Genomic DNA, 13,771 nt, shown 5'->3' with positions numbered 1-13,771 from the left:
CATGCACTGCTTCCCCATGTGGCTGTGGGGTCACAGCTGCAGCAAATGCCTGAATTTCCATTCATGGTAAGGCCTCCCACCACTGAAAGGATAATTATCTTCCTGCTGCACCGACAGGTTCCCATCTGGTGAGGGCTGAACACTGTCTTCTTAGAAAAGACACCAGAGAAGGCAAACTCCTGGCCTGGCTTTGACAGATTCTCTCAGCTAGTCTAAGGGGGAAAAAGAAATTGCTGGGTTAGTGGAAAAAGGCGTAGAGAGAAGAAGAGGAAGAATCTGGGATGCTAATGAATTCCCTGTGATCTCACTCTCCTTATTCCAGCACCTGCTCCTCTGCAAAAATCCATAGGGTTGCCTTGCCAGCTGGAGCCTGAAAATGTGCCCAGGTAGACAGAACCCTGAGTCCTAGGACAGTCTGGGAAATTCTAGCTGCCTGCTAATGGATGAAAGTCCAGGACAGAAAACTAGAGGAAGGATCTGCAAATGAGAGCGCCTGGACACTGTACTTAAGGAGTCTGCTTTCCTGGTCTTACCTCCTCACTCCCCATCGACATCGACAGCCCCTCACAGTGACAACAGAGCCATGAGCCCAGGAATATTTACAGAAAGAGAAGTGGCATCACCAAACCTTACTATTGCCCCTTCCCTCCTCTCATCACCATTGTTAACATCAAAAAATAATAAAAGAAGAAGCATCTTTTATGAGTTTTAGTAAAGGGTCTGAGCCTATAATTTGATCCCCAGTTCTACTTCATCTCCTGTAACTGTGGCAGGTCCTATGAGGTCAAGACTGTAGGCCAGCCATCCCCTGGCAACCATGATTGCAGATTGTTCCTAAGTGTTGGTATAACTAGCTTGGTTAGGCTCAAGTAAACCTGTAGTAGTATTTGATTGCCAACTATGCCCCAGGCTTTGCCCTAAGTGCTTTATCTTAGGTGCCACAAGTTTGTGAACCAAGATAACCAAGATATATTCTTATCAACATTTTAGAAATGTGGAAAGTAGGTTCAGAAGAATTAAATGAAAAGATCACCCAGCCAAAAAATGGTAGAGAAGTTTGAACCCAGGTCTGTCCTGCCATAAAATCTGTGCTTTAAAAACCACAACAAAACAAAATTTTTATTAGGGAAAATTTCTAATTTACATAAAGCACCACGAACTAGTACCATGAACCACCATGTACCCTCCACAAAATTATGATAACCATCAACACAGCTGTTCTTGCTGCAGCTCTACACCCACCCCCTTCTCCTGTATCAGGTTATTTTGAAGCAAACATCAGATACTGTGTCATTTCTTCTGTAAATAAGTAGTTCAGCATGTATCCCTAAAAGATAAGAATACTCAAAATCGTGCTCTTGACTTCCTCAAAATAATGACCCTGGGTGAGAGATTACCAAGAAAATGCCTAGAAAAATTTGCAAAATTTACATACTCCCAAAGGGGAATTAAGCATTCCCTGGCTGCATGTGGCATTTCAGCATGAAGTGTAGAGAGCATAGTCCTTATCTGTCAATTCCGGGAGTGTCTGCCTGGAAGCCAAACTCATGAGGACTTGCTGGACAACCCGGCCCTACCTGTTACCCTCCAGTAACACCTATCTAAAGAAAATGTGACCTAACTAGCTCTTTTCAGCTGCGCTGGCTTAGAAATTGTTAACTGTCATGTGTGCAAGGAATGACGTTAACATTTACTCAACATATCTACTATGTGTCAAACACTGAGCTAGGGTTTTCTGAATGTACCAGGAACCTAATGCATTATTTAAAAAAATTTTTTTTAAGTGAGTACATTTATTTATATATATATATCTATATTTGTTTTCTTTTTTTTTTTTAATGCCTGCAGCACCTGGTATTCCTAGGTGGTCTCCCATCCAAGTACTAACCAGGCTTGACCCTGCTTAGCTTCCGAGATCAGATGGGATCAGGCACATTCAGGGTGGCATGGCTGTAGACTAAAATTTTTTATGTGATATTTTTTTGGTTTGAATTTCCATTTGGTTCAAAATTCCATTCTAAATTGGAATGCTATAGAAGGGACTCTATAGAATTCCTTCAGGAGCTGAATTTATCAGCAGCATTTCTTGAGAGAGAGAGAGTGTGTGCGCACGCCACCCTGTGAGTCACTGTGGAAGGTACTACGACTAGAATATAGTTCCCGCTTTATACTCCAGTGGAAGAAGTTCCTTTGTGTTCAAGTCCGCAAACCCTTAGCAACTCCATGCCATGGCAGTTGCTGAACCATTCCGAGGAGCATGGAAGTCCAGAAGGGTGGATAAGACAAAGCACAAAAAGAAGTAGATCTATAAGGCAAAAACAGATCAACTGCCACAGCAGATGTAAAATAACATGTCATGGGAGTTGAAAGCCATAGCAGTAACGTGTGGCAGCAGAAATCGGGAAAGCATTGGTGGGGGAGGTGGCACTGAAGATTTGGATTGTTTCCTAGGACTCTGTGTAGTTTGCGCTACACGTCATGTACAATAGACTATAGAGGTCACACACTGGGCTCTACGCTCTAGTTTCTCCTCACTGTGGCATTGGTGACGACACTTACTGAGGGTAGCTGGCTTTGGTCCCGTATGTATTTTTCTTCCATCAGTCCAAGATGTCCCCTAACTGCTTTGGGCTGTCTGCTTCTTACTATGGAACTCCTGTTGCTGGTGGTGATAGTTCTTAGGTTTGCTTGCTAATCCCAGAAAGTTGGGTGATGCTACAGCTCTCTGTGTCTCCAGCATATGGATTTGCTCATCAAATCATCAGTTTTCTGTGCACTGCGAGGATGACAAGGTGGGCTTGAGGCACCGTTGCAAGAAAGAGTTACACCTTCTGGTGTTGGCTGGAAATGGACCTTTGGTTAGCATTTTACGGGCAGAGGTAGTGGGGGAGGGAACTATAAGAAGATAGGCACAGAAGCAAGAGCATTTTCCGAGAGCTCCTGCTGGAGGCTGGGCCATGGTGAAGGGCAACAAGGGGAGAACTGCAGAGTGCTTCTGGAGAGCAGACTGGGGCATTTTGTGAAAACCCATAAAAACATACTGAGGACTTACTTATGCAGGCAGTGGGGAGCTAATGAAGGACCTTGGTAGAATTGTCATCATACCTTTGGATTTTTAGCCTGGTACAGCAAGTAATATGGACTGGAAAGGAGGAATGGAGGGGATAAATGGAAGCCAGGAGACCAACTAGAAGGCCCAGGGTATACACACTTTGTAATTATCTACTTACTTATCCATGTCTGCTACTGGAATGTGGGCCTCTTGAAATAAGTCCTACTGGCTCTAAACATCTTGAGGAATGAGCCTGCACTGTATCAATTTGTTTCTCCAGTGCCTGATACATAATAGGTGCTCAAAAAATATTTGTTGAAAGAAGGAAGAAGAGAGGAAGGGATGGAGAAGGGAAGGAAAATATAGCCAAATGTGATAGGCTATGGAGATGATTTAGGGGAGAAGGCCTTTCTGCAGGGGTGGAGGTGGAAGAAATGGTAAGGTGAGAGCCACAGATGTCAGTAAGAGCAATCTATAAGGACTTAACTGGATGGGGGAGGAAAGCAAGAGTGAGAAATCTAGGATGGCTGAGAGAATGATGGGCCATTATTAGTGATAAGACAAACAGGGGAGAAGCAAGTTGGTGGGAAAAGGCAGTAAAGGATGATTTTTATTTTGGACATTCTGTGTTTCAGGTTTGTATAGATGTAGATGTGAAGAAAACTGAGTCTATCTCTGAGTACCAGGTTTCATTTTTTGTTTCATGCTGTGACCTTTGACCAACTTCACTGTCCTTAGCAAGCATATCAAAGCCTTCTAGTTGTTATTATCTGTGTTCCTTGAAATGCAGCCACAAATATTTTTGTTAGTAGCAGCCAGAATGGCATGACAACCAAGATAAATATCAAACTGATGATAATATCGATTATAAGCAATTGCCTATCACAAGACAACCAGAAGGTATGTCTCCTGGCACTACTGCATTCTTTATCCCTTTGTCCTGTCTGTCATTAGCACCCAAATTATACTATAAAAAATGTACTGTAATAGAGGTTTGCATCAGTGAATTACCCTATAATAAAGTCTTGCTGAAATATAATATATTCTATAGAGTTGCCTGCTTTGTTTATCAGTCCGAAAGGACCTTCTTATTATAGTGGACATTACATCTTTGCCTCACCTTTACACTAGGTTCCAGCAGGGCCATCAAAAGTAGCTGTCCAGCCAATGGCAGGACACAGGGAGCTCAGGAAGCTGGGAAGGTACAGACTGGGTCTATGGCCATGCCACCCTGAACAAGCCTGATTCCGTCTGATCTCCGAAGCTAAGTGGGGTCAGGCCTGGTTAGTCCTTGGATAGGAAACCACCTAGGAAGACCAGGTGCTGTAGGCATAAAAAACTTTTAAAAAATTAAAAAATTTAAAGTAAATAAATAAATAATAAGGGATTGTAAGCTGGCAAGGTCCTTGCAATCTGTGAGGTCAACCAAGGGTTGCCTTAATTAATTAATTAATTAATTAAAATAAAAGTACAAACTGGAAGGTGTCTGTGGGAGTGGGTGAGATAAATCACCTAGCAGAGAAGAGAGAAGACAAGAGGCCCCAGGGCAGAGAGGAATGCCAATTGTTATGGGAAGAGAACAAGGAACTGTTGGAGAGAGAAAAGGAAAAAACGGGAAAGTGCAGCAGAGGGATAGGGAGGAGGAGTTTTCAAGCTCGAGAGGTGATCAGCAGGGCCAGATGCTACAGAGGTCCAGCGGGATGAGGTCGGAAGAACAGCCCACTGGATTCCACAACAGAAGGTCGCAAGCGCCCTCAGAGGGTATAATGACTGTGAGGCACTGAGAGTGAGATCCAGATTGTGCTGGGTAAGAAAGGAGTGGGCGGTGAGAGCCAGCAGGCAGCCAGCTAAAACATTCTTTGGCAGCCATGGGAGAAGAAAGGAAGGATCACGGCTTGAGGGGGAGGTAAGAGTTGGAGGAAGACAGGCTTTCAGAATGGGTGAGACGAGAACAGATTTGTAGGTGGAAGAGATGGAAACAGTGAGTTGGGAAAGGAAAGAGACAGGACATCTCGGGGAGCAGAGCAAGGTCCCAGAGAGGGAGGGGAAAACCAAGAGAGCACGTTTTTTTTCTAAAAAAGCCTACACAGTAAAGCAGCACATAAGTGATGATAATAATAAATTTTTCCATATGAAAAGTAGTGAAATGCAATCTACAAAGTATTTTCTATGCTCCATCTCTGTTAATCCTTATGATGGGCATATTATTACCATTTCAACGAAAACACAGGAAGTTAAATGACTCACCCAAGATCACACACCTAATAAACCGAAGAACTCTGGATCAAAAAGTTAATCAAGAGACGCTCATTGATTAAATGTGCTGGCACTATGTTAGGTACCAAAGATCCCAAAGAGAACAGGAAACAGCTCCTGCCCTCAAGGAGCTTGCAAATCAGTACACTGAGCTCCACGCTACTGACAGATATGCTCCAGGACATATCTCAGCGGAGGGCACTAATTCAAATGGAGGGAGAAGAGTAGAATCCAAGGGAGGCTTTCAAGAGGAGATGATGTTGAGCTGAGTCTGGAAGAATAAACAAGAATGAGCTGGCTGCGAAGTGGGCGACAAGAGGAAAGGTGTCCCCAGCAAAGGAGATTGGTGTGCAAGAGCCTGGAGCTTTTGGGAGCTGTGAGCAACTCACTCTGCTGGAACACGGGGTAAGTGCAGCAAGGTACAGGAGAGGCGTGTGCCGAGATAGGGGTGGAGGAGCACACCTCGCTACCCTGAGGAATTCTAATTCTGTCCTTAGGAGAGAGCACCAGTGAAAGGTATTAAGTAGAGAAAGATACCAGATTTGCATTCTAGAACAATCGCTCTGAAGGATCCCTGGAGGCAGTGTAGAGAATGGCTTCTAGGAGGATGTGAGGAGGATGTTATGGGAAACAGGAAGACCAGTTAATGTAGGGGTTAGGCAAGAAAGGGGAAGAGCCTATCTGAACCAGGGTAGTGGCATTTATAATGGAATACACAATGAAATAATGTAATAAATATAATACATTTATAATATATAAAGAACTGGCTAGCCTTAGAAGAAAAAGGGGGTAAGAAAACAAAAGAGTTTAGAGCGATTCCCAGGTTTTGAGTTGAACAAAGGCAGGAAGAGAAGCAGATATTGGTGGAAGTGGGGAGTTGAGTAGACAAATGAGTTCAAGACAGTTTGGTCTGAGAAGCCCATGGGACATCCAGGTGGAGGTGCCCAGTAGATAGTTGAATGTGGGACCCGGAGCTCATGGGGAGGCTGACCTGGAGATATATCTTTTTGATATAGGTAAGGGAGTGGTTGGAGCCAGGGGTGGGGGTGAGTGTTTGGAGGAGAAAATGATCTCTCACATTGCCTTCAGGAGCACTGGCAATTAAGGACTAGGTAAAGAGAATAGACCTGAGAAGGAGGTGAGAAGGAGAGGCCAGAGAGGCAGGAGAGAAAAAAGGAGAACATGATGTCTCAGAAAATATTGAGACAAGCAGATCACCTGGGAAGATAATAGTGGGAGTAAGAAAAGAAGAGTACAATTTTTATTTGCTCTCAGTGGGAGGAGAGATGGCTTCCTCCAGGCTGGCCAGAGAAGGCTTCAGGAAATAGGACAGTGAGAAAAAGAAAGTGAGAAAAAGCTGAGAAATGGAGAAAGAATTGAGTACATCTCCTCTTCTCTTTGCTGTGTTTTCTTGACTTTTGCTGCAATAATCGGTGCATTTATAAAAAATAAAGCATATTATTTGATGAGACATGGAGAATCAGATGTTCAAAGTGTGTCTACTATGTGCTTCAGAACCAGACATGCTGAAAATGGAGACCATCCAATGTGATCATGCTGTCCTTAAAAATGTTCCTTCGATAAACATTAAACTGTTCTGTTTACCAGAAATGTTAACGAGGAAAATAAACAATAGGGATATTCAGGAGTATTTCAAAATTGAATTTGAAACCATAAGAAAAAACAAGAGACAAAAATAATCCAAAACTGCATGAACATTGCAGACCTCAGCTGCCCTTAAAATCTTTTTCTCTGCCTAACATTACATAATCCATCATCAGCCAAAGATATCAGTTTCACATGCTAAAATTTGGTGACTGTATGTCATACTTAAAGGACAGGGTATTGAGAGAAAAGAATAACATAAAAAGATTAAAAATATTTAGAAAGCAATATGCACAAAGGCCTGAGTATTTTTTAAGAGAAACTTTAAGATTAATCAAAAAATAAGCAATGCAGACTTCCATTTCAGTTGGTATAATGAATCCAGGCATCCTGACTCCCCTGCTGAAAATAACTAAAAATTCTGGATAAATATCTTCTTCTAAGAACATGAATAAAAGTAAGGAATATTCAGCCAAAACCAAATGACAGTAAGACCCCACAGAGATAAATGAATTGCCCAACCAGTTAGCTCTCAGTTTGCAAGACCTGAAAGCTCTGAGGATAGGAGACAAAGCCCAGTTTCTGAGTGAGTGGAGATTCTTAGATAACCTCCTGGACAGGTGAAGCCCTAAAGGCTGTACTTTCACTTTAAGGCGAATCTAGAAATAATCTAATCCCTCCACCTGGAGGATCTGCAACCAGAATGGTTTGTCTTGATTCTTAGTACCATGTGAAAGTGAAACAAACTCCTGAAAATGTGTAACCAAAAGCTAGCCCTAACACAAGTTTGCAGCCTGGATTCATATCAGTTGGATCGACTGAAAAGCCCCCAGCAGCGAATTCAATATAAAGTGTTTCTATGTCTATAAAGTACTGGAAGAAGCAAATGCAATTTTTTTTTTCTAGATGAACCTACCTTTATCTGAGGCCCCTCTAGATTACCACAGATAAAGTTTTAAGACATATAACCTCACAAAAAATCACGAAACCCAAGGAAATGAGGCACCATAAGCAAGAGTAGCAGAAACATGAACATCAGTGTCAGATTTATAAAGACTCACAAGAATTATCTGAATTATTCTGATACAAGAATTATCAGAAATATGATTAAAAAAATAACCTAGAATTTTACACCCACTGAAAATATCTGTAAAGAACAAAGATAAAAAAGAAGGAACTTCAAACAAATAAAGCTAAAAATGTTTGCTACCAAAGACCCTCTCCAAATGAAATTCCAAAGTATGAACTCCAGACAGAAGGAAAGTAATCTCAGACATAAAGAATGAGATAAAGGAAGGAATGAAGAGTGTGATGAAAGTGGTAAAATAATTAATCAAATAAAGACTATTTTATCTAATCTATCTGCTATTGACTGCATAAAGCTATTACATCTATGGCATTAAAAACCTAATAAGAGGGTATCTGCTGTCTTCTGGCCCCCAGGGCACTACAGGTCTAGCCATGGCTCTGTGCCACCCCATGGTCACGGTCCTCAACAAAGACCACAAGGTGACCAAGTGTGAGCAGCCTAGGTACAGTTGCGGCCTCGGGAGCCCCATCAATCACAGCAAATAGCTGCAAATATGATCCGAGTGATGTGCTGCTTTGCCCTAAATGGAGCTACTCAAGGTTTCCAAGGACAAGTAGTCCCTCAAGTTCATCAAGAAAACAGTGGGGACATATATTTGTGCCAAGAAAAAGCAAGAAAACTGAACACTGTGCTGGCCACCATGAGAAAAGCAGCTGCCAAAATAATTGAGCCCCCTCCCCACTCTGTACATAATAAAAACTTTATAGGAAAAAAAATTTTTAAAAACCCTAACAAGATGGTATTAAAATACATTACCCAGGAACATACAACTCAGAAGGTGGCTGATTGGAATAATACATTTTAAGGTCCTTACAGTATTTGGAAGAAGGCAAAAGAATAATGATTCACTTTGGACTTTGATGAGATAAGTATGCCTGATAGATTTTTCTATCAATCACTAAAAGTCTAGGAATAGAATATTTAGCTTCTAAACTAATGGGAGGGAGGATTAAAGTGATAAAAAAAATAATCAAAAATAAGTTAAGAGAGGAGGAAAAATAAGCATAAAAATAGAGAACCAAATAGATAACTAAAATAATAATAATATATCCATAACTGTAATAAGTATAAAGCAATAAATGCAGCTGTTAAAAGATCTTCAGAGTAGAGAAAAATCAAGCTCTGAACAGTTTACAAAAAACTCACCAAGAACATAAGGATACAGAAAGGTTGAAATTAAAAGAATGGAAAAGCCACACTAAACAAATAAATGCTAAGTAAAAGAAAGCTGATAGAACTATGTATCAGATAAAATATACTTGAAAGCAAAAAAAAACATGATTAGATACGAAGAGATCACTATATAATGATTAAAATATACTGCAGAAACTAACAGACTAGAAGAGGAAACTGAAAATCCATCATCATAAGGCGGATAGTAATACCCTCAGGTGAACAATAAACCAATTAGGCAAAAAAAAAATCCATAAGGATTTATGAAATTTGAACAGCACAATTAGCAATCTTAATTTAATGGACACATACAGAACAGTGCCAAAACAACATTCCAAAACCTTACAAGGACAGCACAGGGTAGGAAAATTATATGCCAATCTCACTCATGAACATAAATGCAAATATCATAAGACAACTATTAGTAAACTGAATCCAGCAATGTTTAAAGGATAATACATTATTACCAAGTTGGATTTACCCCAGGGATGCCTTGCAGATTTAATATTAAAAAATCAATTGATTATTCATTTTCTTAGGTGTGATAATATATTGTTTTTGGAGGAAAATATTCTTATATTTAGGAGCTGAATGCTAAAGTACTTTATGTGTGGTATGTCATGATATTTGCAGGTTACCTTAAAATGGTTAAGAAAAAAAATGTATGTAACATATATATGATACATAGATAAAGCAAAAATAGTAAAATGTTAATAATTTTTGTACTAAGTCGTAGGTATATGTGTATTCATTGTACTATTCTTTAAACTTTTATGTACATTGGAAAATTTTCATAATAAAGTATTTTGAAAAAAAGAAAACCATGTAATGAAACTTACCACATTGAGTAAGGGAGAAAGTCTTTGACAAAATTGAACCCACATTCATAATATTAAAAAAAAAACTATTAGCAAAAATAATGGCAATAAAAACCATTTCCTTTAAGACTGGAAACAAGACTGGATGGCTGATTTTCAATATTGTACTGGAGACCATCAGAATAAGAGTAAGTATAAAAATTGAACTGAAAGAAACAAAGTCCTTATTCATAGATGATATGACTGTTAACATTGATATCTCAAAAAATCTTACATTATTAGTTGAATTAATAAGAGAATTTATCAAGCAAGTGTACTAGAAGCAAAATCAATAAATAAAAATCAAGTGCCTTTGTATACATCATCTACCAATAGAAATTGTACTTTAAAAAGAGATATCATTTATAATAAGATCAAAATTATGAAGTATCTAGGAATAAATCTAACCAAAGATGTGCCAGACCACTATGGGGAAAAATGATAAAACTATTAACAGATATTCAAAACTATTAAAATGAATAGAGGGCTATACTCTGTTCATAGACTGTAAGACACACAATAACATGTCGTGTCTGCAAATTGATCTACAGATTCAATACACTCCCACTCGACAGATTAATTATTAGGCCTTTAAGAGAAAGAAAATTCTGACACATATTACAACATGGACAAACTCTAAGACTTTATGCTAAATTAAATAAGCCAATCATAAAAAGACAAATATTGTATGATTCCACTTACACGGGATACCTAAAGTAGTCAAATTCATAGAGAAGGAAAGTTAAGTCGTGGTTGCCAGGACCTGGGGGCATGAGGAGATGGGGAATTAGTATTACTGAATACAGAGTTTCATCTGGGATGATGAAAAAGTTCTGGATATGAATGATGGTGATGGTTGCAAAGCAATGTGAATATACTTAATGCCATTGAACTGTATACTTAAAAATGATTCAAAAGGGTAAGTTTTATATATAGTTGACTGCAAAAACTGGTTAATACAAAATTCCAGGTAATATTCATCTCTGGGATGAAGAAACGAGATGCAATTTAAGAGATGTACACATGGTCTTCATAATGTTCTTTCTTGGACTGGTAATAGTTACAAGTGTTCATTTTATTATTGTTTTCTTAAACTAAACACACACACACACACATGCACACACACATAGATTCATGCAGGATTTTGTATGCATGCCCTATTTCTCTTAATTTTTAAGCACATAGATATATCCAAATATTAGAAACATAAACATATGTGGTAAAACTATAATGAAAAACAAGGGAATTTATGAAAACGAGTTCAGGAGAATGGTTACCTATGAGGGGAACTGAGAGGGGACCTCCAGGGGACTTAAGAGGTCATGATGATATATATTTTTTTTTTCTAAAACTGATAGGTGGGATATCCATTACATCATGATTCTTTATTCCTTACATATATTTTGCGAATATTCTTTTTTACTTATTCAACATTTAATAAATGTAATTTAAAAGAAAACCCTAAATATATATACATATACTTTTGTTGTTGTTGTTGTTTTGTCTTTATCTGTACATCTGGCAAGGTGTCCGACACTGAGGTCAGCCACTTAGATTTGTCTAGGTTACTTCCTTCCTAATACCTTGTGGTTTTGTAGGATGAACACGATGGTCTGAAAAACTACTTGTGATATGATGAACAGACAACTTCAGTACATACACTATAATTCTCTTTTGTACAAGTGGATGAAAGGAGAACATGCCCTCCTTTGGGGTGTATTAAAATTTTGCTGTGGCTAGTCCAGTCCCTTACAGAAACTGGGCCACTTTGTCCTTTGGTAGCATTCAGCCCATTAGCTTCCTTTGCCTTTTCTCATCATCGAAAAAGGAATAATACATAAACTACAACCAAGAAAAAGATCCTGTCATATTTGACAAAGGAAACATTTTTCTAGGATAAAGTACTAAGTATTTCTACTATTTATATCAGAAAGTGAATAGGGTTTCTCATGAGGGATCAATGGGCCATTTGGCTGAGCCCTCAGTCACAAAGGACCTCAAATTTAGATCTTTGGTCTCATCTCCAAATGAGTTTGGGATACAGTTGCAGAGACACATAAACAAAATTAAATGAAGATGTTTGTTATACAGCTTTAAGCATAGGGCCCAATACCAGACCACATACTTCCTGTAGTGCCCTGTGAGTTAATAATTGTTAATTGATAATTATTATTATCTTGTGACTGGCAGTTATATCGCATTTTTTTCTTGGTTTGACATTCGAACTTATTAAATGCAGATATTTAAAAATTTATTACTAATTTTATAACATGGCTTTGGTGTTTCTTCATTTTGTAATAAATCCCAAACATTAAAAATTAGGTTGCCAGATTTAACAAAGGAAAATACAAGACACTCAGTTAAATTTTCATATCAGGTAAATAACAAGTAATTTTTAGTGTATTTCCTATGCAAAATTTGGGAGATACTTGCACTAAGAATGTGTCCATTGTTTATCTGAAATTAAAATTTAACTGAACGTCCTGTATTTTATTTGGCAGCTCTATTAATGGAAGTACCCAGGTTCTCCACCTCTGTGTATCTTGCAGTGGATGGAAAAGAAATAACATTTATTGAGTGCCTACTATGTTTGAGCCAAGAGCATTACAATTTGTGATTTCATTCAAACCTTGCAACAGTCCTATGGGGAACATATTATTACTCCATTTGACAGTGAATACAAAGTTTGTGTAATTTTTTCAAAGTGAGACAGCAGACATAAGATGAAGAATCAAATTCAGGTTGGCCTCCCAAATTTGTACCTTTATCCTGGCAGTGCACTTCCCATCAGAAAACTTTCAGATGGCTTTTTTGCTTTATTTTTTAAGGTTTTAATCAAAAAGGGACAGAGTTCTAGGAATACTCCAAAGGCTTTTCTATCATAACTTATTATTTTATATGAAATATTACATTTTTTCATAACATTAAATTTCTATGTCTTGAGTATAAAGTAATTGGAAGTGAAATTTGCATAGTCAGACATATTTCAAGGAATTTATTTCAGTGAAGAGTTTTGCCTTTGGAAGTTCAGATAATCTCTTTGGATTTATAGTTTCTTCATTTGTAAACTGAGGGTGTTCTGAGACAGCCGAAGGGCTTGCTAGTTTTCCACCTATGGTTTCCACACCTGATTGGAGAAAACATATTAAATCTTACACAGTTCTCTGCTGCCACCTGCTGGAAAAATAACAGCATCCATTTCTGCTTGAAATGAGCTTTATCCAGTAACCTTGATCCTGTGAGCTTGTTTACTTAGTAATTTCAGTCAATTGATGAGAATCATAGTTTTCTGAGCTTTCCCAGTTTTAGTGTTTGCAATTTATAAAGCATTCCAAATGAGTCAAGGCTGAACTCTGACCATCTGGAAATTAATTTTTTAGCAGTTTTTCCCACTAGGGAATATTATTCATACTTGCCGGTTCTTTGGCAGTGACTGTCCTGCCAAATCTACTCACACGGAATTTACTTTAATTGCCTTTAGTGTTGCATTCATGAGATCTGATAGGAAGTATTTAATAGAACAACAAAATTTTTGTCTTAAAATATATCTTAAAGGTTCTCAGACATTTCATTTTTGTGCTTCAAAAAAACAAGTATATGATGTTCATCTACTTTCACACATGTGCACACAACCTGGAATATATACACATATGTTTTTTTTTTAAAAAAATGACTGCTTTATGCCTAGAAAGTATAGATTTTTTTAACTGGAAAAAAATTCTAAATTAAAGGCTAAGA

The 13,771-nt window shown here is 38.4% G+C and overlaps 3 pseudogenes; 2 read left to right on the top strand and 1 right to left on the bottom strand.

Moving 5' to 3' along the window:
* Window positions 1–1,839: 1,839 nt before the first annotated feature.
* Window positions 1,840–1,958, bottom strand: LOC118604101 (annotated as a pseudogene).
* A 2,307-nt stretch (window positions 1,959–4,265) lies between these two features.
* LOC118604896 lies at window positions 4,266–4,384 on the top strand (annotated as a pseudogene).
* Window positions 4,385–8,374: 3,990 nt separating this feature from the next.
* LOC118603934 lies at window positions 8,375–12,600 on the top strand (annotated as a pseudogene).
* The last annotated feature ends 1,171 nt before the right edge of the window (window positions 12,601–13,771 follow it).

Source organism: Rousettus aegyptiacus, unplaced genomic scaffold (assembly GCF_014176215.1).
Source record: "Rousettus aegyptiacus isolate mRouAeg1 unplaced genomic scaffold, mRouAeg1.p scaffold_m13_p_6, whole genome shotgun sequence".
Lineage (NCBI taxonomy): Eukaryota > Metazoa > Chordata > Mammalia > Chiroptera > Pteropodidae > Rousettus > Rousettus aegyptiacus.
The sequence above is the reverse complement of the archived record's forward strand: the minus strand, read 5'-3'. Positions and strand labels throughout refer to the sequence as shown.